Here is a 10323-nt window from a genome sequence, read left to right as displayed (position 1 = left end):
TCACTTGAGCCCAGGAGTTCAAGAGCAGCCTGGGCAACATAGCAAGACCACATGTCTTGAAAAAAAAAGAAAAAAAGAAAAGAAAAAAAGGGAAAAAAGAAAAAAGTTATTTTAAAGAAACTTTGAAAAAGTTATTTTAAAGAAAAAAGTTATTTAAGGAAGAGAGAAGCTCAAGTCAAATGGACAAACCATGTGTGGATGTTCCAGCCCATAGTCCCAACCAAGCCCAGCCTTCAAGTTGTCCCACCCAGGAACCAGACATAAGACTGAAGAAACTTCCAGATGATTCTGGTCCCAGTGATTCAAGTTACACTAGCATTTCTAGTCTTTCCAGTGGAAGCCCAGACATCATGGAGCATAAAGAAGCCATCTCTACCATGTACTGTTCAAATCCTGATCTTCAGAATCTATGAGCATAATGGCTCTTGATTTACATCATGGATTTGGAGTAACTTGTTACATAGTAAAATATAAATGAAATTGGGCTGTGTTATGCCATTCTGCTTATTACTTTTGTATATATTTGAAATTGTCTGTAATAAAACATTTTTTAAAAACTTGTATGGCCATTGAAAAAAATGGTAGAAATACACCATCAGATTTATCTAAAAGGTGAGATGTGACTGGGAATTTTACAATGGTGTTAGCTCTTTGGAGACAGAGTCCTCTTTACAGTATGGAAAACTTTCACAGACTCCTTAGTCATACACATTGCAGCATGTGTGAAAGTCAGTGACTGTCTGGATGGGTTTGTTTGTGTCAAATAGGAGAGAAGAGAGTATGGTGAGTAGCCAGCAGGCAGAATACAATATTCAAAGTGAAAGGGTCAAATTAGAATAAGTTTCAGCTTCCAGGTGGTTTGCTAGATTTTATATTAGAAAACTAGTCGAAACCCTTATTTTTTCATGGATTTTGGGATTCGGGACAGTCTTTCCTCCTCAACCCACCATGGTAGGTTAACTTCCCAGGAGTCCTGCAGAAGGGGCTGATCAATGAAGTTAAAGACCTATGTACTTCTGTTTTCTTTTCTCTTTGTTACCTGTGCTTTGTGAGGGAGTATGTTTTATCTTTTTCCAAAAAGGAAATAGTTTTGTTTTATTTCTGTTTATAAAGTGACTTCATGTTCTTTTTAAAAAGTTAGTATATTTAGGCCAGGTGTGGTGGCTCACGCCTGTAATCCCAGCACTTTGGGAAGCTGAGGTGGGCAGATCACGAGGTCAGGAGATCAAGACCATCCTAGCTAACATGGTGAAACCCCCTCTCTACTAAAAATACAAAAAATTAGCCAGGTGTGGTGGTGGGTGCCTGTAATCCCAGCTACTTGGGAGGCTAAGGCAGGAGAATCGCTTGAACCTGGGAGGCGGAGGTTGCAGTGAGCCAAGATTGCGCCATTGCACTGCAACCTGGGTGACAGAGCGAGACTCCATCTCAAAAAAAAAAAAAGTTAGTATATTTAGAAACCACCCAACAGTCTATAGATGGATGAATGAATAAAGAAAATGTGGTATATATAAAGGGTCTTCAAAACATTCATGGAAAATATGTATTATGAAAAAACTATGCATGGATTTTGAATTTTTTGTGCCAAAATAAACTCCTACTAACTTGTTATAACATGTCTGAACAGAATCTAGTATGATGCACTAAGAAGGATAAGACATCAGTTTGAAAAAAACCCTGTATTAGTCCATTCTCATGCTGCTATAAGGACATACCTGAGACTGGGTAATTTATTTTTTAAAAACAGTGGTTTAATTGATTCCCAGTTCTGCATGACTGGGGAGGCCTCAGGAAACTTACAATCATAGTGCAAGGGGAAGTAAACATGTCCTTCTTCACATGGTGGCAGGAGGGAGAAGTGCAGAATGAAGTTGGGAAAAGTGCCTTATAAAACCATCAGATCTTGTGAGAACTCACTCCCTGTCATGAGAATGGCATGGGGGACTGTCCCCATGATCGAATCACCTCCCATGAGGTAGCTTCCCCAACATGTGGGAATTACAATTCAAAATGAGATTTAGGTGGAGACACAGAGCCAGGCTATATCATTCCACCCCGATCTCCCAAATCTCATCTTTTTCACATTTCAAAACACAACTATGCCTTCCCAACAGTTCTCCAAAGTCTTAACTCATTTCAGCATTAACCCAAAAGTCAAAATCCAAAGTCTGATCTGAGACAAGGTAAGACCCTTCTACCTCTGAGCTTGTAAAATCAAAAGCAAGTAAGTTACTTCCTAGATAAACTAGGGGTACAGGCACTGGATAAATACATCCATCCCAAATGGGAGAAATTGACCAAAGCAGAGAGGCTATAGGCCCTATGCAAATCTGAAATTTAATGGGGAAGTCATTGAACCCTAAAGTTCCAAAATGATCTCTTTTGACTCCATGTCTCAAATCCAGATCATGCTGATGCAAGAGGTGGGCTCCCACAGCCTTGGGCATCTCCACCCCTGTGGCTTTGCAGTGTACAGCCCCACTCCTGGCTGCTTTCATGGGTTGGTGTTGAATGCCTGCTGCTTTTTCAGGTGCATAGTGCAAGCTGTTGGTGGATCTACCATTCTGGGGTCTGGAGGACAGTGGCACTCTTCTTACAGCTCCACTAGGCAGTGCCACAGTGGGGACTCTGTGTAGGGGCTACAACCCCATATTTCCCTTCTACACTGCCCTAGAAGAGGCTCTCCATGAGGGCTCTGCTGCTGCAGCAAACCTCTGCCTGGACATCTAGGCATTTCCACACATCCTCTAAAATCTAGGCAGAGGTTTCCAAACCTCAATTCTTGACTTCTGTGCACCTGCAGGCTCAACACCATGTGGAAGCTGCTAAGGCTTGGGACTTGCACCTTCCGAAGCCACAGCTTGAGCTGTACCTTGAGCACTTTTAGCCACAGCTGGAGCTGCTGGGATGCAGGACACCAAGTCCCTAGGCTTCACACAGCAAGAGGCCCCTGGGCCCAGCCCATGAAACCACTTTTCCCTCCTGGTCCTGCAGGCCTGTGATGGGAGGAGCTGCCTTGAAGGTCTCTGACATCCCCTAGAGACATTTTCCCCATTATCCTGGTGATTAACATTCAATTCCTTGTTACTTACGCAAATTCCTGCAGCAGGCTTACATTTCTTTCCAGAAAATGGGTTTTTCTTTTCTATTGCATTGTCAAGCTGCAAATTTTCCAAACTTTTATGCTCTGCTTCCTCTTGAATGCTTTGCCACTTAGAAATTTCTTCCTCCAGATACCCTAAATCATCTCTTTCAAGTTCAAAGTTTCACAGATCTCTAGGGCAGGGTCAAAATGCTGCCAGTCTCTTTGCTAAAGCATAGCAAGAAGACTTGTATTCCAGTTCCCAACAAGTTCCTCATCTCTATCTGAGACCACCTCAGCCTGGACTTCATTGTCCATATCAGCATTTTGGTCAAAGCCATTTAACTAGTCTCTAGGAAGTTCCACTTTCCCACAACTTCCTGTCTTCTAGGCCCTCCAAGTCTCTGGAAAGTTCCAAACTTTGCCACATTTTCCTGTCTTCTTCTGAGCCTTCCAAACTGTTCCAACCTCTGTCTGTTACCAAAGTAGCTTCCACATTTTTCGGTATCTTTACAGCAGCACCACACTACCTTGGTATCAATTTACTGTATTAGTCCGTTCTCATGCTGCTATAAGGACATACCTGAGACTAGGTAATTTATAAAGCAAAGTAGTTTAATTCACTCACAGTTCTGCATGACCAGGGAGGCCTCAAGAAACTTACAATCATGGAAGAAGGGGAAACAAACATCCTTCATGTGGTGACAAAAGAAAGAAGTGCAGAGCAAAGAGGGGAAAAGCCCCTTATAAAACCATTGGATCTCATGAGAAATCACTCACTATCACAAGAGCAGCATGAGGGGCCCACCCCATGATCAAATCACCTCCCATGAGGTCTCTCCCTTAACACATGAGGATTACAATTCAGTTTACAATTCAAGATGAGATTTGGGTGGGGACACAGAGTCAGACCATATCAAGTCCTATCAGAGCAACATGAATTCTGCAAAAATTGAAACAAGAACAAACACAAAATGTATGACTCAGGTGTAGTGGCTCACACCTGTAATCCTAGCACTTTGGAAGGCTGAGGCGGATGGATCACTTCAGGTCAGGCATCTGAGACCAGCCTGGCCAACATGGCAAAAACCCATCTCTACTAAAAATACAAACGGTAGCCGGGCACAGTGGCACATGCCTATAGTCCCAGCTACTTGTGAGGCTGAAGCAGGAGAATTGCTTGAACCCCAGAGGTGGAGGTTGCAGTGACCTGAGATTGTACCACTGCACTCCATCCTGGGTGACAGAGCAAGACTCTGTCTCAAAAAAAAAAAAAAGAAAAAAAAATTATGATGAAGCTTGGATAAAAGAATGGTGAAATCATTGATGCTTTACAAAATATTTATGAGGACAATGCCCCAAAGAAATCAACAGTTTTCAAGTGGACTACTTGTTGTAAGAAGGGTTGAGACAATGTTGAATATTAAGTCCACAGTAGCAGCCTATCCACATCAATTTGCAAAAAAAGAAAATTAACCTTGTTCATGTCTTGATTGAAAAGGACTGATGATTAACAGCAGAAGAAATAACCAACACCATTAGACATCTCAATTGGTTCAGTTTACAAAATTCTGACTGAAAAATTAAAGTTGAGCAAACTTCCCACATGATGTGTACATAAACCAGCTGCAGGCAAGGGCGGAGCTTTCCATGGAAATTGTAAACATGTGGGATCAAGATCCTGAGGCATTTCTTCAAAAAATTGTAACAGGATATGGAACATGACTGAAGACAAAGCACAATCAAAGCAATGGCTAAGAGATGAAGTGGTCCAGTCAAAGTACAGTGAACTGGGCCAGAGCGAAGGTCATGGCAACATTTTTCTGGGGATGCTCAAGACATTTTGCTTATTGACTTTCTGGAGACCCAAAGAACAATAACATCTACATATTATAAGAGTGTTTTGAGAACATTAGCCAAACTTTAGCAGAAAAATGCCTGGGATAGCTTCAGCACAGAGTCCTTCTCTACCATAATCATCCTCCTACTCATTTTTCTCATCAAACAAGGGTCATTTTGTGAGAGTTTCTATGGGAAATCATTAGCCATCCATCTTAAAATCCCGGTTTGGCACCTTTTAACTTCTTTTTGTTTCCTAATCTTAAAAAATCTTTAAAGGGCACCCATTTTTCTTCAGTCAATAATTTTAAAAAGACCGCATTGACATGGTTACATTCCCAGGACCCTCCGTTCTTTAGGGATAAACTAAATGATGGATATCTTTGCTGGAGCTTATGTTGAGAAATAAAGTTTTGATAGATAGATAGATAGATAGATAGATAGATAGATAGATAGATAGATAAATAGATAGATAGATAGACAGACAGTCTCACTTTGTCACCCAGGCTGGAGTGCAGTGGCGTAATCTCAGCTCATGCTCCACCTCCTGGGTTCAAGCGATTCTCCTGCCTCAGCCTCCCGAGTAGCTGGGATTATAGGTGTGTGCCACCATGCTCGGCTCATTTTTGTATTTTTAGTAGAGATGGGGTTTCACAATGTTGACCAGGCTGGTTTTGAACTCCTGACCTGAAGTGATCTTCCTGCCTCGGCCTCCCAGAGTGCTGGGGTTACAGGCATGAGCCACCATTCCCGGCCAAAGTTTACTTTATTTATTTATTTATTTATTTTGTCTTTTAATTACTTTTCCCAAGAATCTTGGCTCACTGCAACCTCCTCCTCCTCCTGAATTCAAAACACTCTCCTGCCTCAGCCTCCCAAATAGCTGGGAGTACAGGTGCACACCACTACACCCAGCTAATTTTTGTATTTTTAGTAGAGATGGGGTTTCACCATGTTGGTCAGGCTTGTCTCGAACTTCTGACCTCAAGTGCCTGCCTTGGCCTCCCAAAGTGCTGGGATTATAGGCATGAGCCACCACACATGGTCCCAAGAACTTTCTGAAGTCCTCTTGTGCACACAACAAAATATTATTCAACCTTAAAAAGGAAGGAAATTCTGACATGCTGCTACCCTGAGGATATTATGCTAAATGAAATAAGCTAGTCACAAAAGGACCAGTATTGTAAGTCCATGTATATGAGATATCTAAAGTAGTCAAATACTTGTTTCTAAACAGAAAGTAAAATGGTGATTTCCAGGCATGAGGGGGAGGGCAAAAAGGGGAGTTGTTTTTCAATGGTTAGAGTTTCAGTTTTACGAGATAAAAAAGTTTTGTAGATCTGTTTCACAGTAATGTGAATATACTTAGCACTACTAGACTGTTCATTTGGAAATGGTTAAGATGGTGAATTGTATGTGTTTTTTTAACCACGATTTTTAAAAGCTTTAAAATTTAGTATACATAGCAAAGGAATAGAAAATAAAATACTATTGTCATAATCTTACAGGCTAGAAATAATTAGCATTATTGGTATGTGTTCTTCCATACTTTTTCCCTATGAATAGACACATACATACACAAACACATACATTTATTACAATTAAATATGGGATCACACTATACCCACTTAACAATAGAAAAGGATATCTTTTCATTGTAATAAATGTTTTCATGCTCCATTTTGATGGCTGCAGAGTTTTTCACATATTAGAGGTGTGGCAGAGTAAAACTTTGGCAGCAGTTCTCAAAATTTCTGATCCCAGGAACCATTTACACTATTACAAAGTATTGGGGATTCCAAAGAATTTTTTTTTTCCACATGGGTTACATCTGCCATATTTGCTGAACTAAAAATTAAAACTGAAACATTTAAAATATATTTGTTAAATAATTAAAAGTAATTATAACAAAAACTTTTTTTTTTTTAGAGACAGGATCTTGTTCTGTTACCCAGGCTGAAGTTCAGTGGCATGATCATAGCTCACTGTAACCTCAAACTCTTGGGCTCAAGCAATCTTCTCACCTCAGCCTTCCAAGTAGCTAGGACTACTGTCAAGTACCATCACACCTGGCTTATTTATGTATTTATTATTTTACTTTAAGTTCTGGGATACATGTGCAGAACATGCAGGTTTGTTACATAGATATACATGTGCCATGGTGATTTGCTGCATCTATCAACCTATCATCTAGGTTTTAAGCTTCGTATGCATTAAGTATTTGTCCTAATGCTCTCCCTCCCCTAGCCCTCCACCCCCTGCCAGGCACCGGTGTGTGATGTCTCTCTGGGTCCATGTATCCTCATTGTTCAACTCCCACTTATAAATGAGAACATGCCATGTTTGGTTTTCTGTTCCTCCTGGAAAATTTAAAAAAAACATTTTTTGTAGAAATGGGGGTCTTGCTATGTTGCCAAGGCTGGTCTCGAACTCCTGGCCTCAAGTGATTCTCCTGCTTTGCCCTTCCAAAGGGCAAATGACATAGAAAATGACAGCATTTGTAGAGCACTCTGGGAAAGCTGATGCTTTTGAGAAAATCCGTACACCCTTGGTGTAAAATACATTACATTTTGTATGTTACATAATTATGATAAGAAACATAAAATACAGACCACACGTTTGCAAAATATTTTATTTGTCAACAACCTCCAAATGCTGTTTCTTACATTTTCTTAATAAAAACCTGAGTTCATGAACACAACCTTTTTTTTTTTTTTTTTTTTTTTTTTTGGAGACAAAGTCTCACTGTGTCACCCAAGCTGGAGTGCAGAGGTGCAATCATGGCTCACTGCAGCCTCAATCTCCCGGGCTCAATCAATCCTTCTGCCTCAGCCTCCCAAGTAACTGGGACTACAGGTGCACATCATCATGCCCTGCTAAGTTTAAAAATTTTTTGTAGAGACAGGGTCTCCAACTCCCGGGCTGAAGCAATTCTCGTCTCAGCATCTCAAAGTATTGGGATTACAAGTGTGAGCCACCAAGTCTGGCTAGAACATAACTTTTTAATATCCAGTGTATTTGAAATGTCTGTCCACCATCTTAATTAATGACTTTCAATAATCTCTTCAAATTCCTAATAAAAACTTTGCTCATGCCAGTAGGTAACAAACAATTTAAAAATTTTAACAGTTGTATTTATTAAAAGAATCTCACAGCAGTTCCTTTCTTTCATGAGAAAGATAGTGTTGACCCAGAATCAAACCATAAAAAAGACAATGATGAAATTTTCTGTGATAAAGTAAATGAAGTTTAGATACAATCCAACATTTTCACATTACATATTGTAAAATAGTGATGAAGCTGCAATTGACAGAAAGGACTTGCAGATGACCCAGGGGCAGGTGGACCAATAGATGTTCCAGGTGATACCTGGATGGACAGATGAGTGCAAGATCACTTCCTCCTGTCATCTGCCTGCTCCTGGCCTCACTCCTGACATGCATCACACCTCAGCACTGTGCAAGTGCCCCAGAACTCAGACACAACCCCATGGAACAGGGAAACATTTTAATTTTTCTATCATTTCCATCCTCTTATTATAATAAAAATTACAAACATACATAAAAGTTTGTAACCACCACCTAGATTCTACAATTAACTATGTGTCTATCCATTCAATCATCCCTCTCTCTATTCATCAATCTATCTTATTTTTTAATTGAGATACAATTTTCATATCATAAATTCACCATTTTAAAGTGTACAATTCTCTCTCTATTCATCCCTCTCTCTATTCATCAATCTATCTTATTTTTTAATTGAGATACAATTTTCATATCATAAATTCACCCTTTTAAAGTGTACAATTCAGGGGTTTTAGTATATTCACAAGGTTGTGCAACCATCAATACTATCTAATTCCAGAACACTCTCATCACTCCAGAGAGAAACTCCATATCCATTAGAAGTAACTCTTACTTGCTATCTACCTTCTGTCTTTATGGATTTGCCATTATGGACATTTCACACAATATGTATCCTTTTGTGTCTGGCTTCTTTCACTTTGCACAATGTTTTCAAGGTTCTTCTATGTTATAGCATAAACTAGTACTTTTTTCCTTTTTGTGGCTGAATAATATTCCATTTATATGGATATACCACTTGTATTTGTCAGTTTATCAGTTGATGGAAATTTGTGCTGCCTCTGCTCTTTGGCTATTATGTGTAATAATCCTATGAACAAATAGGATTTTTTTCAAGATTTTCAGTTCTTTTGGATATATACCTAGGAGTGGAATTGCTGAGTCATATGATAACTCTATGTTTAACATTTTGAAGAACTATCAACCCTATCAACCTGTTTTCTACAGTGACTATACCATATTGCAATCCCATCAGCAATATATGAGGGTTCTATTTTCTCCACATCCTCACCAACACTTATTATCATGTGTCTTTTTTAATTATAGCCATTGTAGGGAAGGAAAAATTTTCTTCTACCCACTTAGGTTCTGTGACCGGGCCTAATAATTAAACTGACATAAGATAGATCAATAGGAGAAAAGCATATCAATTCATTCAATATGTTTACATGTACATGGGAGTCTTCACAAGGATATTGAAGACCCAAAGAAGCCATTGGGCCCTAAAGCTTACATGCCTTTGTCCACAAAGAGTACTAAATTAGTGGGGATGTAACCAGACAAGGGGGCTCAGGCTAGAGCAGTAAATTGTGGTATAGAGACTAGGAAACATGGGTAAAATAGTGGAAAATAAAAGCTACTTTAGTATGTTCAGAGTTGTACAGATCCTTTTCAGGGTAACTCTTAGTTTCTGGTCATAAGAATGTTCTTTACTTCCTGGTAACAAGGAGGGCACCTTTCTCATAGGAAACTTTAGGATCTGCTATTTGGTGAAAAAAGGGGAGATCAGAGAATTCCTACATCTGCTGTTACTCAAGTGTGTTTAGTTCAAAATAATCAGTATGCAAAAGTGGTATATTTTGGTGCGTTACGTTCTGAACTGTTTTACCAAGTTGATATCTTATTGTGGTTTTGATGTACATTTCCCTAACGACAAATGATGCTGATCTTTTCATGTGTTTATTGGCCATTCTTCTTTGGGGGAACTACCTATTTAAATTAGTTGTCGACTATCTTATTTTTTGAAACATTGCAATATGTATAAGCTGTAGACCTTAGTATACTTTACCCTTAAAGACCACAACATTCAGGCCAGGTGCAGTGGCTCATGTCTGTTGTTACACAACCGAACTGGGGCAGGTGTGGTGCCTCATACCTGTAATCAACACTTTGGGAGGCCAAGGCAGCAGGATCATTTGAGCCTAGGAGTTTGAGACAAGTCTGGGCAACATAGCAAGACCCTGTCTCTACAGGAAAAAAAAAAAAAAAACAGCTGGTCATGATGGCATGTGATTGTAGTCCCAGCTACTTGTGAGGCTG

This window comes from Macaca fascicularis, chromosome 5 (genome assembly GCF_037993035.2).
Source record: "Macaca fascicularis isolate 582-1 chromosome 5, T2T-MFA8v1.1".
NCBI classification, from domain to species: Eukaryota; Metazoa; Chordata; class Mammalia; order Primates; family Cercopithecidae; genus Macaca; species Macaca fascicularis.
This window is presented reverse-complemented; position numbering follows the sequence as displayed.